This window comes from Moschus berezovskii, chromosome 4, assembly GCF_049115385.1.
Source record: "Moschus berezovskii isolate FMDL1 chromosome 4, NW_MosBer_1.0, whole genome shotgun sequence".
Classification (NCBI taxonomy): Eukaryota; Metazoa; Chordata; class Mammalia; order Artiodactyla; family Moschidae; genus Moschus; species Moschus berezovskii.
The window spans coordinates 36,546,450-36,568,202 of NC_142463.1; positions in this window are offsets into that span (position 1 = coordinate 36,546,450).

Genomic DNA, 21,753 nt, shown 5'->3' on the forward strand with positions numbered 1-21,753 from the left:
AGATTCTTCCTCTGGTTCCAAAGCTTACATGTGAGTGACATTTTTATTTTCAGTGTTAGACAGTGACGTCCTGAACATCATTTTAGGATTTTCCACCTGATTAAAGTTAGAAAAGACCTTGGTCTATAGATAATCTCTCTTTCATACAAGCTTATTTTTCAAGTCTTAGATACCCATTGCCCTAAACTGAACTTCAATTTCAGGCAACAGGGTACATTTCTAATTTCATTATTTTCAAAAATTTGGAGAGTTGTTTCATTAAGCCCAACACCAATAATACAAAAGAAATTTTTAAAAATCTTCTGAGAGCTAACTAGAACAGGAGAAGCATGGGCTTTCTTGTCAAGTAAGTACCAGGCTGTCTCAGCTCTTCAAACTTTTGTATGTGTCATTAGGCAAGGCTCTTACCTTTTGGATTTTGACCTGCAAATTGAAAATAATACCAACCTTCTAGGTTGCTATCGAGGTTAAATGGTATATCATACCTGAAAGTACCTTAACAAGCACTTAACAGGTATTGAGTGCTTTCATGGTTTGGAGGCAGCACCAGCCTGGTGAAGCTCTGGCGTCATAATTTCTAGCCTTGAATACTTCTTCCTTCTCTAGCTCCAGGACCCAAAACAAGTTGCTTCAACTCTTAGAGCCTGTTTTCTTGCTTTTAAAATAGGGTTAGTAATAGATCCAACCTCATAGGACCTATATGAAAAGAAAAATCTTACAACGGTGCCTAGCTAAGAGGAAGCACTCAATGTTAGCTATTGCATGCAAAATCAAGTTGCTCTTCTCCTAACTTTCAAATTTCTAATAGCCCTAGAAACAAAGCTTCAAAAGGAAAAACAAGGTAGTTGCCAACATTGCACAAGTTTCTACTAAAGGAGTGAATCAATGAATAAGTGAATGACCTGTGTTCGTTAAAGACAAATAAGAGTATAACCTGTCTCTGCGAGTACCCGTGGATGATACAGATAATGAAGGCAACAGGAATTCAAAGGTCTAGACGTCACTGCAGACTAGGGTCTTAAAGCAGGGTGTTAACTAGTAAAGGCAGATGTTGTACTAGAATGGGCAGTAGTTCAAACCAAGGTAAACGAAAAGGCTCTTAAATTATGAGATGAATGCAAATTTCAAATCAGCTAATGTTCTGTGCCTTTTTATTGTCTTTCTCTCACTATTTAGGGAGCCCCTACTGTTTGTCCATTATAGAGTTTGACCTCATAGCTACTGAGATAAACAAGACACGGCCCCTGTCCTCAAGCATCTCAAGATTCAGGAGGGAAGGCTGACTGGGAGGCAGATGGTTCCAGAAAAGGGTGCTAAGAGCTGAATGGAGCAAGGCACAGATTTTTATGGAAGCACAGAGTGAAGGGACCTAACCCAATCTCACAGAGGCAGAAAGAAAGGGGTTTCCCTCCACAAAGGAATAATAGTAACAAAACATCAATAACGAAATAATAATTTTGCTTGAAACCTTGGTACATATCAGGAACTATTGACTTAATGCTTATTTTGCTACTAACTTTATATTTATATATATGTATGTATGTATGCATATATTTAATAACAATTGCTATCTTCATTTTTCTGATTAGGACTCAGAGAATCAGAGATATTAAGTAACCTGGGAGTGGTCACACAGTAACTAACCAAGCCAGCATATGGGCAACTGGACTTCAGAAACTGTCTTTCCAATGACTCTGTTATCCAGCCTCTGAAAATCATTAATATTCCAATTCCTGTTGACTTTTAGCAGCATACAACAAAAACCAAAAACTCCCCTTGGTATTGCACACCTGTTGTCAGTGAAATCTTCAAGGTCTTTACCCAAGTGAACTGCAGTAAACACACAGATGGGAATGCCCCAGTCCCTCAGTTCTTCCAGGTTCTTCCATTCAACCAAGGCAAGTGGGTAGCTGATTTGGATAGCATTGGCCACAGACCGCCAGAAAGAGGCTGTAAAGTGACTTGTTCTTTGCCCCAGGGGGCTCTTGTTATGAGAAAACAGCTCCTGTTCTAATGTTCCCCCATAGTCAGTTGGGCCATACTCATCCATGCCCAGCAGTTTAACCCAGCATTTGACTTCATAGCTAAGGGGATTCGTACTTCTTAGGAAACACGTTCCAAGGAAGTAAGAAAGTTCCAATCCGGATGGGCTCATTTCTTGACAAGAGTGCTGTTTTTGCCTCAGATTCATTCACGTGCAGTGGGAAGAAGTATTCAAATGACAAGAGTTAAATTCAAAACATGTAGCCACTTTCTGTTAAATTTTTTTCTGACTGAAAGCAAACCATTTAGATGTTTGTTTCCAAAAAGGCATCTGTCAGCAATCAAAGGGGAAAAATGCATAAAGCAAATGCAATTGTTTGGAGTAGCATTTCCTGGATCATGTTAAATGCTTGAATTGCTCCCCATTATGCTCACCAAATAATTTTATTTCCCACAATAATTGCAATATTTAACATGTTTTATTTAATCTTGTTTTAAGGCTATTAACAACGGGCCACACTGTGAAAAGATTGATTGCTATATGGGAAAGGACAGTTTCCACCAGCCTCTTAGAGAACAATGATAAAGTTAAATGCACCTAATTGTTTTGGATTTAAAACACTATTATCCAATAATATTTCTCATGTCTTTGTTCAAAACTACTTTGCCATCTCCTGTAAAATCCTCCTGGGTATTCCATCATTCACAGAGTGAAATCTGGACTCCAGTTTACCTTATGCCCCATTCATTCATAAATAATGTGTGTGCATGGGGTGTTCTGAGTCTCAGAAATGCAGCTACTCAGATCAGAGACACCTTCAACTTCAGAGTCTGCTGTGGGACGAATTTAGAAATTGTATCCACGAACCTGGACCCACGAATCCAAAATACCCTCGTGCCTTTGTGCTCTAGGAGAAGGCTGAGCAGACTCTAAAGCAAGGAACTTTGGTTTTGTCTGCCTGTCAGAGGCAAGTTGGAAAGGATGAGATGGAACAAGAGGTTGATTCAAAGGCAGAATGCTACTTCACTCCTTTTCTTTTTTCCCTTTTATTTCTGGTTTATGTTATTTTTACATTTATACAGAATTTTCAACACTTTTCCTATTTCGTTCTCCAAATGGTAAGCTGAAGAAAGACTAGGTCATTTTAATGATGTTGCAGTTATACAAGGCAACAACTGTTTTGACCGGCAAGGTCCATTTGCTTGTGGACACCTAAAGTAACTTAGTATTTCCTGTGTTACTGACTCTCTCTCAACAGAGAGGTGACACCAAAATAATAAAGGCTACATAATGCTTCTAAGAGTAATGGCAATATCCATATTTGATAATCATTTTCATTACCACCTCCTACACTCATTTGGAGAAACCCCATTAAATGAGGGATGAGGAAGGGGGAAAATGCCATACTTACTATATCTGTGGTTCGTTCTGTAAGAGGCAGTCTGTGGATTGTTCTTTAAATGCTAAAACATTTCAGGTGCAAGTGGATAAAATTTGCTTCGCCGGAATTATGTTTGTCAAAGCAGCCATTTTGCTGATGCTAAGTGGTTAAAATAACACCAACTAAGGAAGAGGTCAGAAATAGGAAAACAAAAGCCACCAAAATTCCACCTCTTTGGAAATGATACTGTGTCCTGAATAAGTTCATCTAAAATATTATTCAGTTGAAAACGTGACTAGAAAAAAATCCGTTGGATAGTTTGGCTGTAAATGCACAACTTTTCAAATAATCACAGTTGCTACCCTGAGAAATACTGGAGATAAATTCTCCCGTGCTTCGGAGTGCCTATACAGGAGACCTGGCGTATAAAGAATTATAATATCACTGCTAGTTTCTTGGAGATGAGCAAAATGTCTGTGTTTATGGGAAAAAAAAACGGGATGTGTTTGGTACATGACTCTTATAAAGGTATTTCTGCAGTTCCTAATTTCACACGGTTAGCAAGAATAAAATATAACAAATCCAAGACATCCTTTCTATTTCTTTCTCCCATCTTAGTCCTAAAGTCAAATGACTTGAAATTCAGCAGTTTCTTGGAGGTCTCAGTTAAATTTTAAAAAATTATTTTTACAGCCATTCTTATTGGTAGGTCCGTGTGGTGGTTTATTTTTCCTGCTAAAGAAAGGATGTGTGGCTAAAAATCCCTGCGAAGAAGATGGCTTGGTTACAGTAAGGAAATCAGATGCAATTTTCCCTGAATAAGGACGTCCTCAGTCAAGTTTATCCTGAATTGTGTTAACCTGTGTTGATAATAACTGAATCACTTTATTAACAAACAATGGAAAAGCCCAGAATTAACTTCTGCTTAAAAAAAGGTATACCCAAAGACAGATATGGTACCTAACCTAGATGAGAACTTGTGAAATATCAGTAATGTATTTCCTCCTAGAAAAACACACATGTAAATACACCACCAGCAGAATCAAAACGCAAGGGACCTTAATGTTGTCCTCTCGTGTTTTTGTTCCTTCACAACCAAATCAACTGATGAATCGTTTTTAAAAAATAAGGTAAGGAAAAATATTTTTCCCCAGACTTTTTTTTTATTCCTTGGAAAACCTGTTCAGCTGTCCACAGATTTAGTTTTTGACTTTTTGCTTTGCTTCCAACAAGACATGTAAGACAAGAAAACTGAACTAAACACTTTTTTAAATGCACAGCTCACGTTCCTGAGAAAAGTGGCTGTGAAAAACAGATACTGAATCAGACTTAAAGTCGAAGAAGGTGGGGGGGGGGGGTAGAAAGAAAAAAAAGCCCAAAACATCGCATGATAGTCTCTAAGCAGTTCCATCTGTCAAGCAGAAATTTTAGGCTAATAGCCTGTGGCGATCCCTCCGCAGTCCACTACCTGCCTTTGTCCTATTAAATCTCTTTATTCTCCTTAAAAAAAAAAAAAAAAAAGAGGGGGGATTGGTTGTTGGAAGGAAAGGAAAAACCTTGCAGACCAAAATCATCTGAGTGATGAAGCCCTAATTTTAACCGCCTCGCTTTGATGTGTAGCAGTGGGTTCTTGTTTTTTAAAAAGGAGAGAGAAGACAGTGCTAGGAGCAGAAGAGTTTTCATCTCCACTTCACCTTGCCACTGGGTCTGTGAGAGATTGGTTCATTGTCAAGGAGATTTTTTTTTTTACCCATGATTCCATATGGTATGGACCGGACTACATGTTGCCCCACATGCCACTGCAAATGTTTTCTCAATTAGGTGTCTTATCTCCCGTGAGTTAGCATCAGATGAAGCTTGCTGACAGCGTAATGGCAGGGAAAGCTTCCGACGGCTCCATCAAATGGCAGCTCTGCTACGACATCTCGGCCAGAACTTGGTGGATGGTGAGTTGGCAGCCGGGGCTGCTTTTTTTTTTTTTTTCCCTTTTCTATTTTCCCTCCCTCTTTGACAAAATGTCCCAGACCTCACATTCATCAAATTCACATTTGATTTTTTTCACACTCTTCAGTGAGGCAGCCTCACACTGCTTCCTCCTGCCATCCTCTCTCTGCCACCCTGAGACTTGAGTTCCCAGGAAGGTTTGTCCTGCTTTTCCACAGGACAGTGTATGGGAGTCGTTATGTTTCAGGTTTTTTTGTTTGTTTGTTTTTATTTTTTTAAGAAGATATCAGAAGTTTTAAGGTAGAGGTGGATATTTTAGCCAAGTCGACCTTGGGGTTTAAAAAAGAGAGAGAGAGACATTTATCCTGGCCCTCAGGTTTTAGTCCTTCTGTCTAGCTTTCCATCCTCTTTACTTTTGTTTTCAGGGACTCTGGGGTGTGTGGTTTTTCCTTGACTGTGGTATTTTTTGAGGACGCATGTTAGGTGCTGGTAGAAGCTAACCCTGGGTGAGTTCCGCTGTTTGCCCCATTAACTGGATGGCCTGAAGTCACCTGTGGGAGACCTCTGGGTGCCCACTCCCTGTTTTCCATCCAGGACCCACAGCCCTCATTTAACTTTCCCCCATTTGTTTATGTCAAAGCAGGTCTTCAGTCTCTCAGGAGCTCTAGCGCTGAATGGGAAAGACTCGCACACCCTATCTTTTCAAAATTCTGGGTCCAAATAAAGTTTTAGTAAAAGTTCCACCCCGCAGCCGCAGAATGAGTTAACTCACATGTCACGGTCAAGCAGGCCAGACAACCTTTGACATCCTGGATCTATAAGAGGTAGAACAAGTTGGGAGGATGCACAATAGCTTATTGTCACGGGAGATGCAAGTCCGGTGCCGAAGAAAGTCCTCAAATCATTACCGCCCTCGTTAGGGTGGTGTCCGTTAAGGATTAAATCGTTAGCAGCGCATTTCTAGTTTTCTGTAATTATTATTCTTGCGGCAAGCGTGAATTCTTCCAGGGAGTGAAAAAAAAGTTTGCTGCCAGGACAATGAATGTATTATCCGTTCCTAACTGGACCGTGAACTTCAGCTCATTTCACATAGATATCAGTTTAAGAAAAAAATGAGAGGGAGAGAGAGGAAGAGAGTGGTGTTGGAGGAGGCTGGCGAATGGAATTACAAGACGGGACAAGTTGGTTTCATTGTATGCTCTCCGGGAAGAGTTCTCCTTTCCTCTTCCTGGACCAGTGGTGGTATCATTTTGGCATGCTTTAGGAATTCTGAGGACTGAGATACTATTAAAAGTGAGCTTCTGCAGGATTCTATTCGGCTGCTTCTTGGGGTGCAGCAGGATGTGCATTCTAAGGACTCTTGAGTTAAGGTGGTTGTGGGTGTGTGTGTCCATATGTGTTTGAACTTGCAATTTCTTAACTAGACCTTAGAAACTTTACCAGTTATTTCAGGACAATGTTACTCGTGGCTTTTGGTTAATTAGACTAGCAGTAGGCTATTCACTTCCATCTTGAACTTTTATTCAGGGCACTTGTTTTCCCATAAGAGTTTCTGCCAGCAAGAACAAGGTTTGCTTGTATGCAGTGATGTTGTCTATTGCTTTCGCCTTATCCAGCTTGTTAAACACTAGAAATGAACATACTGATTGGTTTAGCTATTACTTTCTAAACTAAGTTGTAATTTAAAAAAAAAAAACCTGCACGCTGTTGTCATATTCTGGGTGACATTCTAGTTCCTTGTATTTCAAGAGTTCATAGATTTTATAGACTGTTACTTTTTACGGCAAATTGTGTCATCTTTTTTTTCTTTCTTGCAAAGATCACCAAATGCTCCTCTTTTTGTAACTCGGAAAACTGTCATTTCTTTTATGTAAAGTTTACTTGGAAGTTGTTTTTCATTTAAAATTAATTTACAGATGTTTTACCGCCGGGAATATAAAATATAAAAGTGGTGGAAACATTTAGCAATGCAGTCGACTAAAAATAAACAATGCTGTAAGCTCACATGCTGCTGTTTAGGCTGTATACTACAGGAAGTTTCTCCACTTCATTCCTTCTAGATCTTTGCTTTGAAAAGGAGTGAGAAATCAGAGTGCTCTTTAAAGAAGTTGTAGAAGCTACCATAGAGAATAAATCGATTTTTATTTCCCTCAAAGGTGACCACAGACCACAGCGTTTTAGATCTGCCTATTCCAAATAACTCTAATGTAAACTTCCCATTACTGACGGGAAATTGAGGACTTTGGTGTCGGGAGGGAGAGGATTAATTAAAATTAAAACAAATTTTGCATTTTCTCTTAACTCTTATCTTTCCTTGAATAGCATTCACTTCCTCTCCCTCCACACCCCCTCGTCACCCCAAACAATTTTTCCCAACTCAAAACAAAAAAAGAAATTTTTAGACATGCCCCTAGTTGATATGCTTCTTTAACCAAAGAACAGTACAAGATCCGAGTTTCGCACTAAAGGCAAATAAAGCTTTAAAATTACCTCATGCGTCATCTGGCTGCACAGACTCCAGGCTGCATAGTGGGAACCTCCGGCTTGGTCCTCCCAGCATACAAAGGCAACTCAGTGAATGCCCCCTCCGCCCGTGGAGGCTCGGCCTCAGCTGCCAGCACCGGGATATGCAATTTTGCTTTTTAATGAATCGTAAACAATTTGTATGGCAAATGAGTTTGTTTGTTTTAGTTTGGGGGCATATGTTGGACCAGGTTGTAGACATCCATTACCTACTCCAAATTTTGGGGGTGAGAATGGAGAGAGAGCCCCGGATCATTTTTATTTTTCTAAATAATAAAGACCCTACTAGAATGAAAGAAACTAGTTAATCAAAGACTGAGAGTAACAACCTCTCTCATCTTTCCTCTCTCTCCCTCTCCATCCCCACCCCCTCTCCTAATGTACCCTGGCTTACAGTAGGGTTTTAACTTCACTTTTTGATAACTAATTGGAGAGCAGTTGACTAAATTAATCAGGGGCTTTTTGAAGTACAAATTTTAGCTTTGTCTTTATAAAACTACTTTTGTCTGAGAAACAAGTGTTTTAAAATGAGAAATACTGAGAAGTGCCTTCTCTGTCTTCTATCACTTTTTTTTTTTCTCGCTGAAGCTAATGTTGTCTTGAAGGACATAGGGTATAAGAAATGCTAAATACACTTTCGTTATCAAAATGGAATAAGATACGGGTCTTGATATGCAAAAGTCAAATGAAAACTTTTATTCCAACCCAAGAAGTTGTAAACAATTTAGAAGTTAACAAGCGACCAGGGTTCGAGCATGTACATTTTAACAGTAATTACCTTTGGCGCTGCCACTTATGAGAAATCTTTTGATATCTGAGCCACTTCTCTAATGCTTTAATCATGCAAATCAAGAAATAGATATTACGTCTCAACTTAATCTAGCTATGTTGTGACATCTCTATTTGAAACCTTCCGGTATAAAACTCTGGAAAACCCTTGTGAAATTTTCCTTCACTCCAAATGATATGGAAGTGCCCTGAATGTCTTTATATGCTTCAAAATATAATTCTAACCAGTGGAGTTACCTTCATTCTACCTACTTGGCATTAAAGTAAAGGCGGAATAAACCTTCTCCTCTTCCTAAAGATTAGCTGATAACAAGATACTATAGGATTATTTTTATGTGAATTACAAATTTGTCTTGCTTCTATGATCAAATTTAAAAACTCACAGTGACTATTAAAGGAAGGCTATTAAATCATCCTTCATCTCCCTCAGTCCATCCTAGGTTCCCAAGCACTGATTTTGGAAGTATTCTCTTTAGAAATTGCCATACAATTTTTCAGTCAAGAACTATCCAATTTTTTACATCTCAGATTTTGTGTGCCATGAAAATGCTTGGGCAGGAAGGATATGCTTTGCCTTATAATGTAAATGCCTTTAAAAAATACATTTATGCATATATAGACAGGTATAGATAATTTAGCAAGGTACTTCTATGAAATACTGTCTTTCTGTGCTCAACAATTTAAAAGAACTCTCAACTCCAGCCTACTTCTCAAATGATTGGCAGTCCTGACTGCTGCAGACACAAAAACTCATATTTCATGAAAACCTTTTGTTGTTATTTGCTTAGTTTCACATCTTATGTTGTATTTATTGTTTCCATTTTTGAACTGTTATTACTTAATGAAACAATTTTTGTTAGATATTGGCTTCCATATTCCTAAGAAGACATTGCTTTATGTGCATCGGCTCTAGCTCTTTCATGATGACGAGTAACATAACTTGGAATTTGCTACAATAGCCATAAAATGAAAAGAATTAAAATAAGGGAATTCCGAAAATAATAAATCTTATATGCTCAGCATCCAGTATTTTATCAAAAGAAAGTGTTCATGATAAACAGATCTACACACAGTTATTTCAAGCATTTACACACTCCAAGTGAACTTATTTTTAAATATACAGTTGCCTTATTTTTATTGATCATTATAAAGATGTGCAACTCTATTAATTAATCTAAGAAAATACATTAATTTCAAAGGTCTCTGTACACCCCAAAAACTATTTTCTCACAGTATTAACAATAATCAATTGAATGAAGTAGAATATTTTCTCCCACATACACTAAGAAATTATCCTTATCATTTTCTTTTTGGTTAGTCTTGCACAACATTTTTCAAAGTACCATTTACTATACTTAGAAACAGATACATTAAGCTATGTTCCTATTTTTTTCTTTAAATCAAATTATGATCCAAATGTACTTCATCCAGAAATGTGATTGGTTACTTAAGTTAGCCTATGTACTTCTACTATCTTTTTTAAAATCTTGATTTCCTGTTATTACACTCATATTTCTCCTGTGAACTTTAAACAGTAAAATAAGTGCTTTGTCCTTACTTATTTTCTAGTTGATTTTCCTTCACCTGTCCCGAATATTGTCAGGAATGTTTCTAATTTAAAACCAAAAGAATCAGGGGCTGATTAGAAGACAGGAAATTGGAGGATTAAACTGTCTGGTTGAACTTCCTTTACTTATCAGCACTCAGTAATTCACACTGGATTACAAACTCAACAGGACAATTTTTACAATGCATTGTTCCTCCTGGATGTCTACATATATACAGTGTCTCTGAGGGAGCGTGTATGCGCATACATGTGTGTATGTACATGTGCACGCTATCTGCGTCTGTGTGTGCATTCATGAGCAAGAGAGAAAAGAGCCAGCAGCTGGTAGCTATAAGTAGATGTTTTTAAGAGGAGCAGTTTTAAACCAGAGGGGCTTATACTAGTGGTATGAAAGTTCATTCAAAGACTATAATCCCGGGATATTCTCAAAACTTTCCTATTAAAACAGGTCTGTGAAACCAAGCAAATAAGGAGATACTACAAAGCAGAAAGCAAGATGCACTATTTGAGAAGTGAAAAGTAGTTGGTGGTCCCTTATGTAGTTCTTCTCTCCACAGTTCTGCTCCAAAATCCCAACACCCATGTGATGAGTGAGTAGGGAAGGTGAGAGAGTTCATCTAAGAGGCTTCCCAAGCCTTCTTAAGATCCCCTTGGCACCAGCTGAGAAAGGACTCTCTCTCACTGGGATAGCAGGTCTGAGCGTTTCAGGTGATCTTATACTGTGAAATGAGTGTTTGGCAGGGAATTAAATAACAAACCAGTGCAAGTAGGTTAGGGTTCATCTCATGCCATTAGATCGCTTAAATTTGAAAATGAATAAAAAATAAACCACCGCCCTCAATTTTTTACCATGTCTTATATATTTGCAGGGCTATGTTCTAGAAACCATGCTGAGAATTATTTTTCCTGACTCCACTCTGCTCACCAGTCTTGTCCTCAATAAATATTTGTGGATGTGGCTTAAGAGAGCTCCAGAATAATATTTAACAGTTTTTCCTGCTTCTAATTGAAATGGTGCATTCTACTGAGAAAAATAGATGGAAGAAAGCGTGGAATATGTGATCTGGCAGAATGAATTGGTCAGTTGCACTGGTAGGTCTGGGGGTTAAAATTCAGGAGCTTGTTCTGGAGGTCTTTCATTCATTCACCAAATATGTACTGAGCCCTGACTGAGAGCCTGGGACAGAGGGGGCTAGGAAGTCAACTGCTGCTTCTGTCAGATGCCATCATTTAAGCTTTAAAGGTCCTCAGATGCCAACCTCTCTCACCTAACTGAACATTTCATCCTAACGGCTAGCATTTATTGAATACAAACTTTCTACTAGAATCTCTCCTAGGTGCTTCAGGTATATTTTTTTTTTCATTTAATCCTCATCATAAATATGAGGTACTATTGCCTCATTTTACATAGAAAGGAACCAAGACTTAGGAAAGGTGGCACACTGCCCAAGGATGGCCACACACCTAGAATGAGCTGCTCAGACCACATGCCCACTGGCTTCATCTTGGCTCAAACTTGTCATGAAAAAGTTGATTCTTTTAGCACTAGAAGATGTTTCAGAACTTTGTAGGATTAGGATCATGCATCCATTTGTATAATGATATTGTGGGGCACAAACCTGTTTGCTAAGAAAATAGAGACACAGAAATTACAATGTGTTAAAAAACAAGACAGGACACTGGTCTTGTGATGCCCAGTCCCTGTTCTGGAACAGCTGTACAAAAAAAAAAAGTTTCTATGCGACATAAACTTGTCACCAACTAACAAACTCATAAGAGGTATGAGAGAGTCTGATGCAAAGAATATACCCAGTTTTATTAAAATACACCTTTTCATCAGAAAATAGATGGCTCAGGGAAAACCCAGAGTGTTTAAGTTCTTGCTGAATATTAGGGACATTTTTTTCTCTAAGAAACGTAATCTATATTTAGCAAATATTTCACTTGTGGTTTTAAATGGAGCATACCATTTTAAAAAGACCACCCTTCCAAAGAGAGGTTCCTGGTGATTCTCTTTCTCTCTAACAGGCTGATATACCACCATAGAACAGTATTGCTATTTAATATTTTTCCTTGCCCCATGACTCACCAATTAAAGGTTTATTCCACCATACTTTTCTGTAAGAAAAAATACAATGCAGGATATATACTGCCTAATGGCAAAGATCTTAATATGCTTCCTATAAGTAAACATCTACTTTCCAGACAACTGCTGACCATAAGAAATATGTCTCAGCCAGAACTCATTAATGGTGCCACATGTTGGACAGATTTTTCTGTTCTTCATAATCCAAATTTCTTTTGCGATCCTTGATGCACACATGCTATCGCTGGCTGTTTGAAGTGGATGATAATTGGGAATAATGACCGGGTCAGAGGTGGGGATGTATGCTGGGCAAAGCAGTCCTCCACCAGGTCGCAGTGCCCCAGGCCAGGGAGAGGGGGGTGGGCAGTGTTCGTAGTGGGGACTTCATGCTTGTGAACTGAATCAAACGTTCAATTAATGCAGCTGACCCGTCTCACCTCAGTAGGTACCACATTGCATGCACCATCTCCCCACATGACCTAGGTGTCAACAAAGTCTATACCCGTATATTGTCTGAGAATGCTCTTCCCAGTGGTCCTATCTGCCTCCCTAACCCCTAAATCGTCCTCAGCCACCCTCTCCCCCCGCCCAGAGATGCACCACTCTAGTCCTGTTGATGAAATGCCTTAGCAGCTGGGTTTGATAAGCTCCCTTCACATGTTGAAAAACTAAACATTGTGGGCTAAATAATTTATTTCACCCGTTTATTTAAGAATCAATTAAAATCATCACAAATTGTTTTGTTATGTTTTAAGAAAAACGTCAGCCTCGATTCTCATTTTACTGCGTATGTGAGAAACAACTTAGTAACAATTGAATGAAGCCTTAGTTCAGTTCAGTTCAGTTCAGTTCAGTCGCTCAGTCGTGTCCGACTCTCCGCGACCCCATGAATCACAGCACGCCAGGCCTCCCTGTCCATCAACAACTCCCGGAGTTCACTCAAACTCATGTCCACAGAGTCGGTGATGCCATCCAGCCATCTCATTCTCCGTCGTCCCCTTCTCCTCCCGCCCCCAACCTTTCCCAGCATCAGAGTCTTTTCCAGTGAGTCAACTCGTCACATGAGGTGGCCAAAGTATTGCAGTTTCAGCTTTAGCATCAGTCCCTCCAATGAACATCCAGGATTGATCTCCTTTAGAATGGACTGGTTGGATCTCCTTGCAGTATAAGGGACTCTCAAGAGTCTTCTCCAACACCACAGTTCAAAAGCATCGATTCTTCGGCAATCAGCTTTCTTCACAGTCCAACTCTCACATCCATACATGACCACGGGAAAAACCATTGCCTTGACTAGACGGACCTTGGTTGGCAAAGTAAACAGGTGCTAAAGTCTGGTCTCCCTCCTGGTAACGGGGAGGAAGCCTAGAACACTTGTAACCATTACCCAACACTGGGTTCAAGTTGATAGAGTATTATCTGTAGAACTGCCTAAGAAAGAAAAGAAGAGGAATTACTATAGGAGGTGTTGATGTAATTTCTCAATTGAAAACTCCAGAAATGAGAAAGCTTCTTGCAGGGTCCACATACACAAATATGTTCAGACCAGGCCAGCCACAATGAGGATGTAATAAACCGGTAGGAACAGTGGGATCTATGAGAAACTGGAGAGTGATACCTACTTACCACTAAACGACAGTGAAAATACCACCACATTCACCACACAAAACTCATCCATTACCCTGGGGGCCTAAAACGATTGAGTGCAGACCATGGATCAGAAGATAGAGTGGGATTCCAGCATCAAAGTGTTTCACTCCACAAAAAGCGAGGAACTTAAAGGCAAATACACCTAGGGGAAAGATCATAGCAACGTAAACTGCATAAACTACACTGCAGGTTCAACCGTTCACATCTGATGCTTTTCCCCTGGCTTTTGCGGGTGGGAGAAGGGAGGCAGAGGACCCTTCTGCCTTTTTAAGTATCCAAAATAGGGGGTGGGGCCCTCAAGCAGGAAAGGCAGTTAGCAGAAAGGGGAGCGAGGAGATATGGGAGGATGTGGAAAGCATGTAGAGACGGGAGCTTGGTGGTAGCACCAGACACGCTTGCTGAACCTCATCTTCACACCCCAATTCCCTTTAGAAACTAGCCCCTAGTTTCTCAAAGTGGCCTTAGTACCCCTAGCCTTTTGTGGAGCATTCTAGAAAAGGATACTTCACTGACACACAGTGGGGTACTCATGCCTTTCTCTCCACCCAGCAAATTCTACCCTCCTGAAGGTCCAGGATGAAGGAAGCCTCCCCAGGTTCCCCAGAGGCAAAATGAGTCACTTCCCCACTGCCTCCTGGCCCCACAGCCTATTGCTCATAGTATTAAGACTCTGATGAAACTGTGTTGGTGTTATTCTGTTTACTATCCTGTTCCACTATGTTACTTGCTCCTTCAGAATGAAATCTAGGGCTCAGTGTTCTTTTTATCTCCAGTCACAGAGATCAAAATCCTGTGGCAAGTACCCCCAAGAAAGTGGTTCTGTGCTGCTCAGTCAGCAGTTGGAGAAGTGAGAGCAATCAGAACTAGGGGGCCTTCCCTGACTCTGCTTCCACCTCCCTGAGCGCCGGAGGTCATTCAGCAATGTTGCCTGGCTGTGTTTTTGTGGAGATTTGTCACTGCTGTGTGTTCACTGCTTGCTCTGCATGGGGTCTGGACCCAGCAAGCACACGGCACACATGTGAGCTAATCCTCAAAACCTGGAAATAGAGACACAGGCATGGAGAACAAAGGTATGGAAACCAAGGGGGAAAGGGATGAACTGGGAGACTGGAATTGACATATATACACTGCTGTGCATAAAATAGGTAACTAATAAGAAATTCCCAGGTTGCATTAGTGGTAAAGAACCCACCTGCCAATGCAGGAGACGCAAGAGACTCACGTTCCAGCCCTGGGTTGGGAAGATCCCCTGGAGTAGGGAATGGTAAGCCACCCCAGTATTCTTGTCTGGAAAATTAAATGAACTGAGGAGCCTGGTGGGCTACAGTCCATGGTGCCGCAAAGAGTCAGACACGATGGAGAGGCTGAGCACAAAACAAAGCAGTGAGAATCTACAGGATACCACATTCTGCTCATTGCTCTGCGGTGACCTAAATGGGAAGGAAATTCAAAAAAGTGGGGATATACATATAGCTGATACACTTTGCTGTCCAGTAGAAACTAACACAACATTGTAAAGCAACTGTACTCCAATATATATGTTTTTAAAACCTTTCTGTGACACCAATATCATTATCTCCCCTCCACCAATGAGGAAACAGAGTAGAGGTAAAGAAGCTAGTTAAGTCGTTGGAGAAATTCTCAAGCTGTGTCTTTCACTCCTACACTGTACTAACACAAAGATACCCAATACTGCCACACTGTGACTCCGTCTCAAAAGAAAAAGACTGTGATAAGTAAATGGGGACAAAGTTTCACTCCATTTCACAAAGGACAAGGGGAAGTCCCAGACTCTAAAGCTTCCCCTGAAATCAAAATCACAAAAGAGTAGGTCAAGATCTGGGGTCTCTAGTGATCTTTCCACTAAATACCCATGGTGGTTAATCATAGTGTATGGTATTGTGTAATTACAAGCAAACAAGTGTTTTCCACCCCCTCTGAAGATTACAGGAGATTTTCATTTTTTCTTTCTGCTTGTCTGTATTTTTTTTCCTATAATGAGCATATATTTTTATTTATAAAAGTGATATTTGACAAAATCATACTCCCTAACAATATTAATCCTGTTCCCTTGATCTCATGAAACAGAAGTAGCACCAGCTGCAAACATGCATGGACGTCATAGGACCTTGGACTCTAAGGATGTGCATATTTTCAAAGTTGAGTGATGTCCGTTTACTCATTAACTTCCATACTTAACTGCTAATTTTAAGATTTCCTTTCCTATAATGGGTCCTGTGGTTCTTCCTATCCCCCAGTGTAGCATAGGAACACAGATTTCAGATTCAGGTGGACCTGAGTAAATCTTGGCCTGAACGGTATGACTATGGACAGTGACAGAAACATTTTGAATCAGGTTCCTGAAACTTGAAAATATAATAATCATCATAGTGCTGATGTGAGGTTTAAATGAAACAAGGCATATTACACAAGCCAGAAACCTGGGAGGCATTCTAACACCTTCCTCTTGTTTGTTCCATGTACCTAACTTAAAATTAATCTCATTGAATTTACCTCCTAAATAGTTCCCAAATTCATCTCCACCACCACCCTGCAGTCTAAGCTACCATCGTGTCTAGCCAGTATTGCCACAGTAGCCTCCTAACTGTTCTCATTAATGCATGTTTGCCCCCTGCAATTTATTCTTAACATTAAGGCCAAAGGATCTTTTCAAACACCAGTGATCTGGTGATTACACTTTCTTTTAGATAAAGTCCTTAAAAAGGCCTGCATGGGGTTGCCTCTCTAAGATTGTGTGGGGCCATTCTTCTCTCTGAACATACTCCAGCTAGCTAACTTACTTTTAGCTCCTTGAAATGCCTAAAATGTCACATCCTATAAACAGCCTTCTCTTTTCTCTAGAATGTATTCTCTTGTAGTTAACATTTCCACACCTACTGTTCTCAGTACAAACATGGCTTTTTCAGGAAGACTTCCCTGTCCCTAGATGGTATCAGAGTACTCTCCTGATGGATTCTCAGAGACCCTAGACTTTCCAGCAGGGCACTTAGCACTGCTATAGTCATAAATGTAGGTGATTATTTTATTACTTTCTGTTTCTCCCCAAAGACTATAAGCTCCATGAAGAATAATGCTTTGTTCATGTATGTATTCTAGCCTTCAGAACAGCACCAGGCACATAGTGGGTGGTAAGCCAAAACTTCATTCAATGAGCAAATGGATGGTGCAGTGCCTAAAATAGCAAGCCTAAGAGAGTCTTAATTATTATTATCATAATCAATATTTTACACATACAGACAGGTGTTTAACCCTGGAGAAGGAAATGGCAACCTGCTTCAGTATTCTTGCCTGGAGAATTCCCATGTACAGAGGAGCCTGGCTGGCTAGAGTGCATGGCGTCACAAGAGTCGGACACAACTTAGCAACTAAACTACCACCAGAGGTGTTTAAAAGTAGATAGAATGTCCTTTGGCTTCCCTGATGGCTCAGATGGTAAAGAATCTGCTAGCAATGCAGGAGATTCCTGGGTTGGCAAATCCCTTGGAGAAGGAAATGTGACAACCCACTCCAGTATTCTTGGAGAATTCCATGGACAGAAGAGCTTGGTGGGCTATGAGGTCTCAAAGAGTCGAACACGACTGAGCAACTAACATGTCCTTTAAAGAAAACTCATTAAAGAAATGGAGACTTAAGAGTTGAGAGCCTCAACCTGGACTTGATTTCTGGCTTTGTCATGTCTTAAGAGTGAAACTTGGCCTTGTGATTTCACATCTTTGATTGTGTGTGTCTGTGCTAAGTCACTTCAGCCCTGTCATATTCTGTGCAAACCTGTGGACTGTAGCCCACCAGGCTTCTCTGTCCATGGGATTCTCCAAGAACACTGGAGTGGGTTACTGTGCCTTCCTCCCAGGGATCTTCCCGACCCAGGGATTGAACCCAGGTCTCTTAAGTCTCCTGCATTGGTAGGTGGATTCTTTACTACTAGCAACATCTGGGAGGACTGTCTTTGATTGCTGAGAGTTAAATGAGATAATACCATTGATGTGATTAGTATGGTGCTTGGTATATGGTAAATATTTAGCAAATGGTTTATTATTATTATTATCATTATTATAGATAATTCCCAATCTTCCTCTAATAGTCTATATGGACTTTAGAAAGCCTCTTAACCTCTCTGGTTGTTAGCTTCATCATCTTTGCAATAATAATGTCATTCTCACATGGTTCACAGGGCTCTTTGGGGAATAAGTCAGCAGGTGGAAAAGTTTCTCTGAAAATTATGAAATGCAAAAGATATGTAAGACACCACTATTGACGAATCTGAGAAACACAGGTTCTAAATAAACACATTCAACCAAAATTTTCATTGCTTTTTCTAAATCTTCTAAGAGTGAGGTTCAACACACCTCCTCAACAGTGACTTCAAGTAGTTGATAACTAAATGTTAGTTAAGTACAGAGCCCTTATAGTTTAGGAACGTACTTTGTAGAGTGAGAATGCCTGTACCAAATCCCTCTTACACAACTTTCCATCAGTGTGACCTCAGGCAAATTGCCTAATCTGTTCATCTGAAAAGTGGGACAAATGACAATACCTGTGTCATGGATTGCTATAAGGATTAAATTACATAAATTGTATAAATCATCAAGAACCAGCCCTGGACACATGTTATACATGTAATATGCATATTCATCCATCTTTAAGATTGTAATTATTTTTGTTGTTACTGCTATCATCATTGTCATGTTGGCTATCACTTTTTAAGAGATTGATATGCAAGGCTGTGGGAAGATACTAATAGCAAGGCAGTCAAACAGTATCTAACAGACTCGTTCTTCCAAGATGGTACCTTTGGATTTAGAGGCAAAGAAATTGCTCCCCTAACGTGTTGGATTAATCTGCCCTAGCAACTCAGTTTGGGCACACAAGGACCATGTGTCTTAGACACCTCGGAAACAGAGAGAATATATGAAAGAACACCCTGCTAACAATAGCCTCATCCCACGCTGTGGACATCACACCTTTTGTGATAAAATTTCATGCAAGCAAATGTGCTCCCCTTCTCAAGATGTAATTCCATTTCCCAAGATATTTAGTGAGATATCTTAAATGATGTCACTTAAATTCATGCTGAGTTACAAGCATGCTTTCTACACTTGAAACTGTCACGTGTTCAATTCAGTGTAACAACCTTTATGCAACAATTTCTGTGGAATATCAGTGACCTCTTATTCCCTTGGGAGAGAGAATCATGGCCTGTGTATGACTAACTCACAAGTTTTATCTATTACAATAGGGTGCAATGGAAAACAAACAAACAAAACAGTAACTGTATCTTTATTCAAGAAAAAACGTATTAGGAAATTATAAGCGTATCGGTTCAGTTCAGTTCAGTCACTCAGTCGTGTTTGACTCTTTGCGACCCCATGAATCACAGCACGCCAGGCCTCCCTGTCCATCACCAACTCCCAGAGTTCACTCAAACTCATGTCCATCGAGTCGGTGATGCCATCCAGCCATCTCATTCTCTGTCGTCCCCTTCTCCTCCTGCCCCCAATCCCTCCCAGCATCAGAGTCTTTTCCAGTGAGTCAACTCTTCGCATGAGGTGGCCAAAGCATGAGGTGGCCAAAGTATTGGAGTTTCAGCTTTAGCATCAGTCCTTCTAGTCAATGTTAATTTAAAAATAATAATAATAGATAACATGTTATTGAGTACATCCCTGTGCCAGGCCCTCTACCAACTACTTTACTTGCCTAGCCCTATGTAATATTCCCATTTTACAGATTATAAACTGAGATGTTAAATAACTTCAGTTTAGTTCATTCACTCAGTCGTGTTCAACTCTTTGTGACCCCATGGACTGCAGCATGCCAAGCCTCCCTGTCCATCACCAACTCGCAGAGTTTACTCAAACCCATGTCCATCGACTTAGTGATACCATCCAACCATCTCATTTTCTGTCACCCCCTTCTCCTTTTACCTTCAATCTTTCCCAGCATCAGGGTCTTTTCAAATGAGTAGGTTCTTTGCATCAGGTGGCCAAAGTATTGGAGTTACCTAAATTTAATTCTAAAAGGAAGGAAGTGATCTGGGATTTGAATGCTAGTCCAAAACGCATGTTCTTAACCACCTGGATATGCTATCTAGTTTAATGTGCTGTTATACTAGTGTTTGCTATTTAAACTTTGCATTAACTATTAATCTTATTTAGTATTTTTCTGTGTGGGGAATAATAACCACAAAGCTGGCACTGAGATACAGGGTTCAGGGTTGCAGCACTAAAGACCTTCTGGAAAATCTAATAATTGAGCCCTTTAAGAACCCTCTTGGTGGTGAGTTATTGGAAAGAACTAGAAATCTCTGGTTTTAAAATGCTTCTATCTAGGAGTCCCTAACGCAATCCTTGCCAATGTTCAATACCTCAGATAAGAAAGAAGGCAAGACTTCTTAAAAAATACTGACAAATAGTACTAAGAAATTTCCCACTGGTATTTCTGGTAGGAAGTTCCACTAACCACACATCTATGCTGTTGAATAGAAACATACAATTAGTGACTCCTGACTGCTTGCATCAAAAATAAAATCCCACAAGCAGATGATGATAGATGGGAAGATCTTCTGTCACTTTCCACACTTCTTTCTACTCATTCAGAAACATGAATTATACAACACATGGAAATAGCTGTTCCTTTTTTGCCACTAATATTTCTAAACTGATTGAGATACTGTAACTACTGCAAAATAATTGAGTAGGGGGAGCAGGGAAGCTGGCAGTGATACAGTGCATCCTTGGAAATGTAGTCCCATTAGTAAAACCCAAAAGACAGGGAAAGGAATGGAGAAAGTTGCAGTGTCCTGCATGCTGGGAACTGTAGTTTTGCATCTTTCATCTGCTCTGAATATTAGGGAGTCAGTCATTGAGACAAGAAGAAATTATTATTCTTATCACAGATCAGCAAAATAGCAGAAGGAAGCTAATACACTGGAAGTAAGGCTAAGACATCAATCTAATATACAATTACAGACCTGGGAAGAGGATTTCAGCAGAATCCAATTGCAGAGCAAGTGGTGTGCCTTGAGCAATATGTGTACTGTATATGTAAGAAAAAAACAGATCCAGCTAGACCTCTTCCCATTTGAAGATAGATATTTTTAAAAAAAAAAAGGAAAACATACAAAATAGAAAGCATTACATACTGTTGGGAAAGAGCAAAGTGAGTCTTAGAAGAAAAAAATATCTGAAAACTATAAAGGACAGAAACAGTGAAAAAAATGGAACAATATCTGCTCTCTAAGACTACAGTAGAAAGTCACAAAGAAAATATGTGATGACAAAGAATTGGAGGATAAAATTTTAAAAGAGATTGACAAAATCATGTAGTAATTTAAGAAAACTAGCAGTGTTAAGTCTGCTGCAAGGCAGAATTGCTAAGTCACTGCTAAGTCACTTCAGTCGTGTCCGACTCTGTGTGACCCCATAGATGGAAGCCCACCAGGCTCCGCCATCCCTGGGATTCTCCAGGCAAGAACACTGGAGTGGGTTGCCATTTCCTTCTCCAATGTGTGAAAGTGAAAAGTGAAAGTAAAGTCGCTCAGTCGTGTCCAACCCCTAGCGACCCCACGGACTGCAGCCTACCAGGCTCCTCCATCCATGGAATTTTCTAGGCAAGAGTACTGGAGTGGCTTGCCATTGCAAGGCAGAATTAATACTGTGAAAATTGATCCCGTAATTTCAAAGTCAAACTCTGAATAACTTTCCCAGACATACATAAATCATGCAAAATGTAAAACTCATGACAGAGAATGACACCTATCCCAGAGACTGAAGACCCTAGTCAAAGATTACAAAGGTATTATCAAACAAAAGAAA